General features: G+C 48.8%; 1 long non-coding RNA gene and 1 other non-coding gene across 2 annotated transcripts in view; one reads left to right on the forward strand and one right to left on the reverse strand.

Moving 5' to 3' along the window:
• The first annotated feature begins 5,029 nt into the window (after nucleotides 1–5,029).
• The window catches only part of LOC138850056 (uncharacterized), a 134,107-nt gene continuing 126,374 nt past the window's right edge, over nucleotides 5,030–12,762 (forward strand). The window contains exon 1 of the long non-coding RNA XR_011389429.1: nucleotides 5,030–6,505. This is a non-coding gene — a long non-coding RNA (uncharacterized lncRNA). The remainder of the gene's footprint in view (nucleotides 6,506–12,762) is intronic.
• Nucleotides 6,363–6,481, reverse strand: LOC127490861 (small nucleolar RNA SNORA36 family). Its single transcript, XR_007919252.1, has one exon. It is a non-coding gene; the product is annotated as a small nucleolar RNA SNORA36 family (small nucleolar RNA).

Below are 12,762 nucleotides of genomic sequence, written 5' to 3' on the forward strand. Positions count from 1 at the left end.
CCTTTTGCTGGTTCACTCCCCAAATGGCCACATAGCTAGGGCTGGGCCAGGCTAAAGCCAGGAGCCAGGAACTCCATCCTAGTGTCCCATGTGGGTCCAGGTGCCCAAGCACTTGGGCCACCTTCTGCTGCCTTTGCAGGTCCATTAGCAGGGAGGTGGACCAGAAGCAGAGCAGCCAGGATTCAAACTGGCCTGCTACGGGATGCCAGCATGATGGGCGGCAGCTTACCCTGCTGTGCCGCAATGCTGTCCCCAGCCCCAAGTCTTCAACTGTAGAAGATGGGGTGGGGTAGGAGTCTGGGTCTGTGCAACTTCAGAGGCGAAGGTCTTTGCTGCTGTGCAGAGCAGCGACGCTGGAGGCAGGAACACAGGAATATCACCAAGTAAAAACATTCCACCCATGGAAGATCAAATTAAAGTGGCGTATCAGCAGGAAACAGATGGCACCCTCAAATTAGGATAACTCAAACAGAGTTTCATAAAGAAAAGTATTTACGAGGCGTGGGCAGAGTGTCAGGAAACCACAAGCAACGTGGAGAACCCCAGATCAGTAATAGTGGGGCTCCGTTACGGTTCCAAGGCCCCCAGGGCAGATGAGTGGTGGATGAGTGGCACTGGGGAGGGAGCGGCACTGTGCAGAGGGCTGCTGTATTTGAGCTGAGACCTTTGGCTGTGGGATACAGTGCTGGAGACCCCACCAGGAGAGAACATGGCATATACATCCCCGAATCTCACTCTTGAGGTTCTCTTTACCCCTTCCCATTGGTCTGCCCATGCCAATCCCAGTTGGAAGTCAGATGGCAAAGAGCCCACTGATGTGCCCCCCAGCTCAGACTTTGGGAGTGCCAAGTAGGGCAGGAAAGAGGGGAGGGTGGTTTGCAGGGGCAAATGGAAGACGTCAGCCCAGGGCACCCATCAGGGCAAGGTCGTGTGGGGACTCAGAATGTGCCTGCTCGCAGCATGCCACCTTGGAACAAGGGCTCTCTTGCGCTGAGGGCATTTGAGATTCCAGAGATGCGGAATGAAACCTTCCAGGTGCCTCCCTTTTCTGAGTGACAGCAGAAACTTCTGAGAACGAGGACTGCCATGAATCCCCTCTCCTGGGGCAGCTTTGTGGCCATGCAGAGGGTGGAAGGTGGCACCGACATGCACAGAGCCGTCATCTGCCATTAGTGGCCCTGGAGGATCGACCTGTCAAGCATTTGCCACCTGGAAGCCTACAGCGCCCTTCGCCTTGTGGCAGCATTTCTCTGGGGGTCATCCTGCCTAGTTGACATGCCATAAAAGCCCCCGGGGCCTAGCTGCTTTCAGGTGTTTGTTTCCCTTCCCTATGACTCTCTTCAACTCCTGCCATGTAAAACTTACAGCATCAAATACAACTTGTATGTTCTCCCTCCCCTCCCCACAACCCCTGACCTTATTAACTCACTCCTTCATCTATCTTTTTTTTTTTTTAAGATTTATTTGTTTGAAAGTCAGAGTTACAGAGAGAGAGGGAGAGATGGAGACAGAGGTCTTCCATCTGCTGGTTCGCTCCCCAAATGATGGCAGTAGCTGGAGCTGGGTCAGGCTGAAGCCAGGAGCCAGGATCTTCTTCCAGGTCTTCTACATGGGTGCAGGGGCCCAACACTTGGGCCATCTCCTGCTACTGTCCCAGGCCATTAGTGGGGAGCTGGATCGGAAGTGGAGCAGCTGACTTGAAGCAGTGCCCGCATGGGATGGTGGCATTGCAGGTGGTAGCTTTGCTAGTTATGCCACAATGCTGGCCCCGGGTGACTTTGCAGTCCCAGTCTCAAAACCCAAGAGGGTAACTTTTCTTCCCTTGCAGTGGTGGTGATGAATATGGGAGGAAATAAAGACAAGGGTGACTACAAGTCCCAGCTTCAGGGCTGGGGAGGCATCTCCTCACTCCCTCCTCCCATCCGCTGCATTTGGTCACCTTGTCTACCAAAAGAATCAGTGATTCCGCCTCCAGGAACTCCTCAAGGTTTCAACCTCAGGATCTCTGTTTTGATGAGTTTCCAAATGGACAGATGGCTGAACTATGCACAGTGGCCTCTTCTTCCAGTTTTGTTGGGGGAGTAGCAGAGGACATTGAAGTCTTTTATTATTATTATTGTTTACTTATTCATCTGAGAGGCAGACACACACACACACACACACACACACAGCATTAGTAGGAATCTGGAATCAGGAGATAGTCAGGAATTGAACTCAAGCATTCTGATATAGGATGTGGGATGTCTAAACCAGTGTCTTAAGTGGTAGGCTAAATACCCACCTCCAGTTACTTTTAGCAAGTTATGTTTTAGGGGCCAGTGCTTCATCAAAATGGGTTAAACCACCACCTGCAGTGCCAACATCCCATATAGGTGCTGATTTGAGTCACCGCTGCTCCACTTCTGATCCAGCTCTCTGCAAATGCACTGGGAAACCAGTGGGAGAAGACCCAAATCCTTGGGCCCCTGCACCTACATAGGAGACCCAGATGAAGCTCCTGACTCCCGGCTTTGGTGGGGCCCAGCCCCACCTGATGTACTCATTTGGCATTTAGGGAGGGAACCAGCAGATGGAAGATCTCTGTCTGTTTCCACTCCCCCACCCCATAACATGTATTTCAAATAAATAAATACATGTTTTACTACCGAAAGAAAGTTATGTGTTAAAACATCTGAGACGGGTTTTCCTGTTTTTCCTCTAAAGTCTATTTCACCTAATCCTTCTTGTCAAACACCATATATCCTACTAAATGGAGCCATATTTTACCACCACTAAAAACCACTTGCTTGTTTCCTTCCAGGATTTGCAGTTTCTGAAGTCCACTGGCCATGGCTTTGGATGTCTGGTAATGCAGATTTTCATCAGTGCATCTCAGTCATCTTTATAGTGGCATTTCTCACAGCCTTCCCCAGAGGCTTTTATGAACATCACTGTCAGCATAAGTAACAGTAACAAATCCAGGAGCACTTTAGCTGACATTTTAACAGTCAAACAGCCTATGAGCCTGGTACACTTGGTTCAGAAACACAGTGCTCCTGAGAATACAGGGGGCGAGCGGAGCAATGCTTAGAATTTCTAGATGAGAGCACTCACAGAGGGAGCAGGTGTCCTAATTCACTTAGAGAAATGTCGTGACACTGTTGAGCTGTTCCCACTCTTTCCCCCTTGCTGATGGAACTCTGCTATTGTTCAGAGAGTAAGACACTATGAGAAACAGTGACTTGATCAGCCCTTGTCCTGACTATTGATGTACAACTTAATACTTTATCCCTTTTAGTATTTTTTTTGTCTACTTAATGCTATTGGTTGAACTCTGTAATTAACACACAATTATTCTTAGGTGTTTAAATTTAACTGAAAAGTGATCTCTGTTAAATATAAGAGTGGGAATAAGAGAGGGAGGAGATGTACAGTTTGGCACATGCTCAATCAGACTTGCCCCTAATGGTAGAGTTAGAAACGTGCCAGGGGATTCCAGTTCAATCCCATCAAGGTGGCATGTACCAATGCTATCTCACTAGTCCAAGTGATCAATTTCAGTTCACAGTTGATCATAATGATAGGTCTAAGAGTCAAAGAGATCACATAAACAAGACTAATGTCTGCTAATACTATCTGATAGAATTAAGAAGGAGAGAACCATCCAACATGAGAAGTGGGATACACAGCAGACTCATAGAATGGAAGATGTTCTAAACAGCACTCTGGCCTCAGAATCAGCCCTTAAGGCATTCGGATCTGGCTGAAGAGCCCACGAGAGTATTTTAGGTATGGAAAGCCAAGATACTCTGGCAAAAAAAAAAAAAAAAAAATCCTATATGAAAGATCTCTGCAAGTGAGATCCCAGTGGAAAGAACAGGCCATCAAAGAAGGAGGTACCTTTCTCTGAAGGGAGGAGAGAACTTCCACTTTGACTATGACCTTGTCTAAATATGATCAGAATCAGCTTCCATAGCCTTGGCAATTTATGACAAAAGCCTAGAGATTACTGATGCCATAAGGAAGACCTTTCTCTCTGTCTCTCACTGTCCACTCTGCCTGTCAAAAAAAAAAAAAAAAAAAAAAAGAAAAAAAAAAGAAAATGAATCTTGATGTGAATGGAATGGGAGAGGGAGTGGGAAATGGGAGGGTTGCGGGTGGGAGGGAAGTTATGGGGGGGGGGAAGCCATTGTAATCCATAAGCTGTACTTTGGAAATTTATATTTATTAAATAAAAGTTAAAAAATTTCAAAAAAAAAAAAAAGAGAGAGTCAGAAAGCCAGGATCACTGGAGGACGCCCAGCTCCCTAGCCCCAGGGAACCAACTATTTGTCTTATCCAAACTTGAGGAGTTCTGCCTGCACCAGGGATGTGATGTGGTTCTGATTATTATCTGGGGGGAGACTGCTGGAATGTTTCTAGAATAGATTTTTTTCTTGCTGCTAAAAAGAGTCACGTGGGAAGAAGTAGTTGCCACTTCTTCCACTGGATGTTATTCTAGCAGCCTGTGGTGTCTTAACTGTGACAGGCCGGCAGTGAGGTGTGGGAGCCAGGTGTCGCACTGAGGACAGGAGAGTGCAAAGATGCATTCTGATGTCACCAGGCCACTGAATTCCTCAACTCAAGTCCTGTCCCACTTCAGGTCTTACGTGAGACAGTGAATTTCCTGTTGCTGAAGCTGGTAGATGTGGTCAGACCCAGGATTTTGACTCCCTGGACAGGTCATAAAATTCAGGAGTAGGAAAACCGTCTATCTTAGAAGGGTAGTGGGTGATTTTTAACACGTTATTTTCCTATAATTAAAAAGGTAATATACAAATGTAAAAATTAAAAAGAATGTGTTAAGGACAGAAACAGGACGTCTCCTATCAGTTTCCACTTACTACTTTCATATGTTAATGTATTTAAAAAATGGCATCAGAGTAGATTTTTTTTTTTTTTTTTTTTTTTTTTTTTTACAGACAGAGTGGACAGTGAGAGAGAGAGAGACAGAGAGAAAGGTCTTCCTTTGCCGTGGGTTCACCCTCCAATGGCCGCCGCGGCCAGTGCGCTGTGGCTGGCACACCGCGCTGATCCGAAGGCAGGAGCCAGGTGCTTCTCCTGGTCTCCCATGGGGTGCAGGGCCCAAGGACTTGGGCCATCCTCCACTGCACTCCCTGGCCACAGCAGAGAGCTGGCTTGGAAGAGGGGCAACCGGGACAGAATCCAGCACCCCGACTGGGACTAGAACCCAGTGTGCCGGCGCCGCAACACGGAGGATTAGCCTAGTGAGCCACGGTGCCGGCTGTATCAGAGTAGATGTTTCTAACCATATGTCTGGATCTCTGTTTAACTACATGTAGATCAGCCTTGTTCTTTTTAATAACTGAGTGATATTACAAAGCAAGGCTATATCATAGCATGTGAGATCACATCTGTCAGTGGGCAATGGATTGTGGGCCACTCCTATGATCTCCTTCTAAGGGGCAGCACATGCTTACCTCATGAGGTCCAGCCTTTCACCAGCCACAGAGAAGCTGGACAGGGACCCAAGGGCTGCCAGTCTACTCTGGAGAGCTCCAACCAAACTGAAGCAAGCTTACCTGCTCCAATTCTCTCTCTTGGGACCTGAGACTGGAAAACAGAGAACAAGTCAGATAAGGGGTGGCAGGCCCAGGAGCTGAAATGTTCAGGGAGAGCCCCAAAAGGGTGCCATGTTGTCCCTGGAACAGGTGCCCAGGAGTGTGAGAAAGAGGCCTGGAGCCCTCACAGTGAGAGTTGTCAAAGGAATAAAGGACGTCTGTCTGGAGCAGTGGTTCTTACAGTGTGGTCCCCAAGCAGCAGAGTGAATTTCTGGGCCCATCATATGCTCACTGAATCAGAAACTCTGGGGTGGGGACCAGCGCTGTGTATTTCATCAAAATCTTCAGTCTGATGCATGCTCAAATTTGAGAACCATTCGCCTAGGGAAGACCCAGGCAGGACATGAGAGTGGTCTCCACGTACTTGAAGGAGTTAGTAGAAGGTGTATCATGACAGCCAGAAGACAGTGCTAGAATTAGTGGTCGGGGGAAAACAGGGAGCTAGATTTCAGAGCTATAGAAGGAAGACTTAGTAAGTGGCTAAGTGTGGAGTGAGAAAGGTTTGGGCTTGCTAGATAGTGAGCTGCTTGTCTCTGGTGGTGTTCAAAGAAAGGCTGCACCAGTCATCATAGGCAAGATACGGAAACAACCTAGCATATACGCACACTTTAGAATATAATTCAGCCATACAAAAGAAAGAAATTCTGGCAATTGCAATAAAATGAACAGAACTGAGGTCATTATGTTAAATGACATAAGCCAGAAACAGAAAGGCAAATGCTGTGTGTCCTCTCTCTCTCTTTCTCTTCATTTTCCCCCCATTGTTATAGGCTGGGAGGCGAATAGAATGATGCTTTCTAACCAGTTCTCCTAACCCCTTTCAATGTCCCAGAGTTTAATGAACAGGGACGCTGCCCTGAACTGAACTCAACACTTTGGAATATGTTCTCTCTTCTACATGGGCGGTAAGTGCATGCACTTTGAGTAGTGATGACTAGGGCTGGGAAGAGAGGAGGGAGGGCGGATGGGGGAGGTTGGGTAACAGGCACCCAAACACAGTTGTGTAGAAGGAATAGGTTCCAGTGCCCCACGGCATAGGGGGCATCGGTAGCTCATAAGTGCCCCCTGATCTACTGCATGAGGACCTGGGAGAGAGGCGGTGCAGGCTCCAAGTGTAAGGATGAGGAAATTGCCTGGCTTGCTCACTTGACACTGTATATATATGTTGCAATATTCTACTGCACCTCACAAACTTGTACAAGTATTTTATGTTAATTGAAATTTTAAAAAAGGAGGGGCTTCCTGCACCCAGCTGGCGGACATTGTAGAGAGCAGGGAAGGCTACAGGAAAGCGAGCCAAGAGGGGCAGGAAAGGGGAAGTGTGAGTAGGGAGGCTCTGCAAGTCAGGAACAGGGACTGAGGCCTGCACCCAGGCCCCGTCATTGCCATGGCGACAGTGGGGGTGGGCCACAGCAAACTCTTTGTGTTTGTGGCTTGCTCACAGAGTACCTCTTGAGTGAGAAGCGGCTGTGGGATCCTCATCTCTGCCAAGCAACACATCCAGTCTTTTAGGATGAGGATTCCAGCTTGGGATTTGCTTGCTTATCCTAAAGATCTGGGAGGTGTCTAGAATCTAGACCCCCATTGAATTCTCTTGAGCGAAGGCAGGGCCTGCAGTATTGCAGCAGAGGTGGAGGAAGTCTGATCATCCAGCAAACACCGCGGGAAGCTGCGTGGAGAATCATGAATATCAATAGCAAACCTGGTTAAAGGTACTGGCTCTGGAGTCAGAAGGCTGCAGATGTAACTGCAGGACTGTGGGCAAGTTATTGTCCTCTGACTTATTTCCTAGTCTCTGTTTTTTCTTAAGATTTATTTTATTTTATTCGAAAGGCAGAATTACAGAGCAAGAGGGAGAGACTGAGGGAGAACTTCCATCTACTGGTTTACTCCTCAAATGGCCACACTGGTCAGGGCTGGGCCAGGCTGAAACCAGGAGCCTGGAACTCTATTTGGGTCTCCCATGTTGGAGGCAGGGGCCCAAGTTCTTGGGCCATCTGCTGCTGCTGGATGGAAGTGGAGTATCTGGAACTTGATGGCATGCCAGCATTGCAGGCGGTGGCTTAATGGGCTATGCTGTAATGCTAGCCCCTCCTAGTCTCTTTAAATAAAGCTTGTACTTGTTATTATGTGATATGATTGGTTTTGCATTGAGAGTATAGCACCATGCCTGGTGTTTGATAAGCATATGATATATTTTATCACTGCTAGTATTACTTTCTCTGTCTTTCTCTCAGATTTATTTATTTATTTGAAAAGGAGAGAGCGAGAGCGAGAGAGAGATTGAGAGATTGTCTATAAACTGGTTCACTTCCCAAATGCCCACATTGACATTGCAGGTGGCAGCTTTACCCACTACACCACAGTGCAGGCCCCCCACAGTGTCTTAATACTTCCAAAACAGCTCTCTACTAATGGGCCTGAGAAGGCAGTAGAAGATGGCTCAAATACCTGGTCCAGCCATTGTCATTGCAGCCATTTGGGGAATATCTTTCTCTCTCTGTCTCTCCCTCTCTCTGCCTTTCAAATAAATGAATAAATCTTTTTTTTTGAGATTTTATTTATTTCTTTGAGAGGTGGAGTTACAGACAGAGAGAGGGAGAGACAGAGAATGAGATCTTCCATCTGCTGATTCACTCCCCAAATCGCCACAACTGCTGGAGCCGAGTGATCCTAAGTCAGGAGCCAGGAGCTTCCTCTGGGTCTCCTATATGGGTGCAGGGACCCAGCACTTGGACCATCTTCTACTGCTTTTCCAGGCCATTAATCAAGAGTTGGATGGGGAGAGAGGCAGCTGGGACTCGAATCAGCACCCATATGGGTTGCTGGTGCAGCAGGTGGAGGCTTATCTCAATATGCTACAGTGAAGACCCCAAATAAATGAATCCTGAAAAAAAAAAAAAAAAAGAAAAAAATAAGCTTCCTTTTCATGCCCTGCCTGGCTCTGGAGGATTCACAGGGACAGAAGGGTGGTTTGGGACCTAAGCTTCTCTTTGCAAAGAGAGGCTGGCAGGTCTGCAGCAGATGGGTCTTAGATGCCAAGGATGGGCCAAGGCAGGACTACCTTCTGGCTCCTTGGCGTCTGTGGCTCTGTGAGTTTTCAGCTTTGCACTGGCGGGTGGCCTGGTTGTGCAGTGCTGGGACACCTCCATCTCACTTTCCTGGCTTTCCTTGCTGCCCTGATCTTTCTGGGGTAGCCTAGGCCTGCAGCTACCAATTGTCAGGCCTGCTGCATGGGACATGTCACAGTGGGTGCAGATGAGAAGCCAGGGACCCCGTTCCTCTTGGCTCTTCCCCACTCCCAGGGACTCTCAGCTTGCCTGGTTTCTGAGGAAATGTCAGGTTTTCTCAGCTACAAGACAAAGGTTTTGCTTATATTATTATTGTCATATGTTGAACATCTCTTATCTGAAATGTTGGGGGCCAGAAGTGTTGATGAGTTTTTGCAGATTTTTGAATATTTGCAAGTACATAATGAGGTGTCTTGGGGATAGGACCCAAGTCTAAACACAGAATTCACTTTGCTTCAGATATGCCCACACCCGCAGCCTGGAGGTAATATAATATGATATTGCTGGTGCTCCCGTGTTTGACTTTGACCTCTCACGGGAGGTCGAGTGTGGGGTTTTCCATGTGTGGCATCAAGTCAGCCCTTGGAAAGCTTGGGATTGTGGAGCACTTTGGATTAGGGGTGCTTGGCCAGTATTACTATTACTGTTTAACTTCCAGGAACAATTCCCTGACAAATCTGGCATGGCTGCCTGACATCTGGGTGGAGAGTAGAAGTCCTTTCTAAACTGCTGCAGCAGCAGGCAGAGGCCGTGGAGACCAGACTGTCTCTGTCCAGGGTCAGTTCCCACGGTGTTTAGGTGTCAAGGTGACTTCTGGGCTCCCAGTGCTGGTTTTCTCCGCTTGGCCTCTGTTCTCCCCTTTCTTGACTTGGGAGTGTAGCAGGTGCTGGGCGGGGTTCTTTGCTGCGCAAATTTGCTGAACCTCGTTCGGCAGGACCGTGTCTCTCTGATGCTGGAAAGTATTGAAAAACATCTTGACCAGCTTCTCCCTGGCCAACACCTGCTTCACTCCATCTCACCATGGAGAACTCACCGCTTCCTGAATCTCTGCTTTCACTCTTAGATGGTTCTAGAGAGAAGAGCAGAACTGGAATTTGTGGCTAGGGCTGTTTGAATGGGCAGTTACTGGGCTTAACTTTAAATTCCTTTTCCTTTGAGAAATCCATGGGTTGTTGGCACTCAGTTCTCTAGCTCTTTGGACATTTCTCTTAGGGTCCAGTTTCCAGCATCCCATCTAAAACGTGGGCTGTGCCCATTGTTAGTGGGAAAAGGTGTAATTGTAGGAGAAATCTATTTGCCACCAGAGAGAGTCAGGTAGGGGATGGAGAGGGTGACTTCTAAGGTTCTATTTGCATGTGGGGCTTCTTCCCTCATGCTATGAAGAAGCTGGGGTCTGTGATTCTTGGGCATTCTTATTATTTTTAAAATACTTATTTGTTACTTGAAAGTCAGAGTTACAGAGAGAGACAGAGAGATCTCCCATGCATTGGTTTACTACCCAGAAGGCCACAACAGGAGCCAGCAGTGTCTTTTGGGTCTCCCACATGGGAGGCAGGGATCCAGACACTTGGGCCATCCTCTGCTGCTTTTCCCAGGGCGTTAGCAGGAAGTTGCATCCAAAGTAGGGCAGCCGGGACATGAACTGGCACCTGTCTTGGATGCCAGCGTTGCAGGTGGCGGCTTGACCTGCGAGGCCACAGCACCCGCCCCTCTCTGGGGATTGTTTTCATGCAAGGAAAATAAGTTGGAGAAGTTACAGTGTCCTGGCCTGAGCCGGGCAGCTGCTCTCTGTCTTTTCCCACTCTCTGCTTCTTTCCTTCCCCCATCGTTTCCTGCCTGCGGCGGTACACCCAGCAGCCAGAGCTCCCGAGCCCTGTTATTTAAAATTCAGCCATCACCATGGCAACCTGCATCCTGCTCCATTTCAACCAGAGATACAAAGAAGCAGTGAAAGGGAAAGTTTAATAAGATTTTTTTTTTAATGAATCTCACTGACAGTGTCCTTCTTTTTGGGAAATAGAAATGTTCCATTTTAGTGGTGTTATCAACATGTCATTCATTTCCTGCCTCGTGTCTTTTGGAAGGGTAGAGTCACTGCTTGCTTTCCAGGGCTGCTGATGTCACTCGTTCTCCCCCTTCAGAATGGGTGAGGGGTCTCATTTGGCACTGAGGTGTTCTGAATGCCTAAGGGTGGGGATACCTCTGGGAGTTTCCCGGGTTTTTCCTCCTGTGCATTTTCCTGACTGCAAATCCAAGTCATGTCAGGGTTAAAGAAGCTGGAAGAGTTCTCCAAGCTTCCTCCACTGTGTCATTTCTGTGTTGCTTGTCAGGCGGCTGTTGGGAGAGCGCTTCCTGCTTATCTCCCTGCGGGTGTGGCCGCTGACAGCATTGGTCCCTGGGATTCGCAGGAGTCCTCCCCTGATGGGCCCGTGGATTAGCATGTGGCCCACGGGGCACCAAGGAGAGGTGGTTTGGGGACCGCTTCCTCCTGCTCCTGAGAGAGAGCTCCTCTGTGTCTCTGCAGTGTGGATGAAAGCTTGGAGCTGGGGAGGTCACCTGCCTGCAAGTGGAACAGACACAGAGGCCAGCAGAGCTGAAGGGTGGGGAAGGGACGCCAGGCTCTGTGACGTTGCTCCACGGCCCGGGCTGAGCCAGTGCGGAAGAATCCACGGCTGCACAGCTTCATAAGCAGTATCTCTCTTTCCCCCTCTTCATGTTGGTTTAGGTCAGGGTTTCTCATGCCTGAAAGCTGTGACTGTGAAGTTAAAGAGCCAAGATCCTGTTTTGGACAAATGGCGCGGTGAGGCCACAGTGCGGGGAGTGGCCACCCAAGGGCGCACTGGAGGACAGGGCCCCCGATGCTGCTTGCCTTGCAGGTGGCAGGCCTTGGGCAGGCACAGGCCGACCATGAAGAAGTTGGAGACAATCGAAACACCTGCCCAGTTACCTGTCCCGGGGTGAATGTTTGGGGTGCTATTCAAGGGAGGTCTCTACCCCATGATGTGTCTTTCACCCACTGGAGGGACCACGAGACAGAGGAGATAAGTGCTGTTCCTGTAGTGGGCTCTGCAGGGCCTGCAGATGCTGTGTCCGCTTTCTCCACTGAGGCGAGGTCTGTCTGTGCAGTCTGTAAACGAGTAGGATTCGGTCATTCAGTGAATGCTCACGACTCCATTCCTTTCACTGAGAAGTTTTCATTGAGGGCCCCACAGGGGCTAATCACTGTTTCAGCGGCACAGGTAGCAGAGTGGACAAGGCAGCAGCCGCAGAGCCCACCCTCATGGGCACCCTTGCAATCGACAGGACATGAAGTTAGGGACTATGACCAGTCTCAGGCCCGCAGAGACCTGATGCCATGGGAGAAGAAGCTGGGTCACCTGTTGGGTCAGAGGGAGACCCTGAGCTGAGAGGGGCAGAAGAAGTGGGCGTTAGCTGAGCTAGGGGGTTGGGCATGGTAACTAGGAGGTTGAACACTGGGTGTAGCCTCTGCAAAGTTGGGCGCGAGGAAGCTGGACTTTCAATTCATTCATTGCAGTGTTTGTTGGGGGCACCAGAAATCAGTGTCTTCCTCTTGTCATTTATTTCTTTAAACTTGGTAGGAGTAAGCATTTGGCACAGCAGCTAAGAGGCCACTTGGGACACCCACATCCTATGTTGCAGTGGCTGGTTTGGTCCAGCTTCCAGGGAATGTGCACCTTGGGGTGGCAGGAGATGATGGCTCAAGTCCTTGAGTCCCTGCCACCCACAAGGGAAACCCAGATGGAGTTCTGAACTCCTAATTTTGGCCCGACCCAGCCCTAGCTGTTGTGGCTATTTGGGGAGTGAATCAGCAGATGGAATATCTGTTTTTCTATTGTCTCTTTGCTTTTCAAATATAAATAAATAAGCAAAGCTTTAAAAAATGGAATAAAAATATTGGTGAGAGAGAGAGAGAGAGAGAGAGAGGGAGAGGGGAGAGGTAGATCTCATGTGTTGGTTCACTCCACAAATTCCTACAACAGCTGGGGCAAAACTGGAGCCAAAGCCAGGAGCTCTCCTGCATGGATGGCAGGAACCCAATTACTTGACACACCACGGCTGCCCCACCCCCC

This window comes from Oryctolagus cuniculus, chromosome 6 (assembly GCF_964237555.1).
Source record: "Oryctolagus cuniculus chromosome 6, mOryCun1.1, whole genome shotgun sequence".
NCBI classification, from domain to species: domain Eukaryota; kingdom Metazoa; phylum Chordata; class Mammalia; order Lagomorpha; family Leporidae; genus Oryctolagus; species Oryctolagus cuniculus.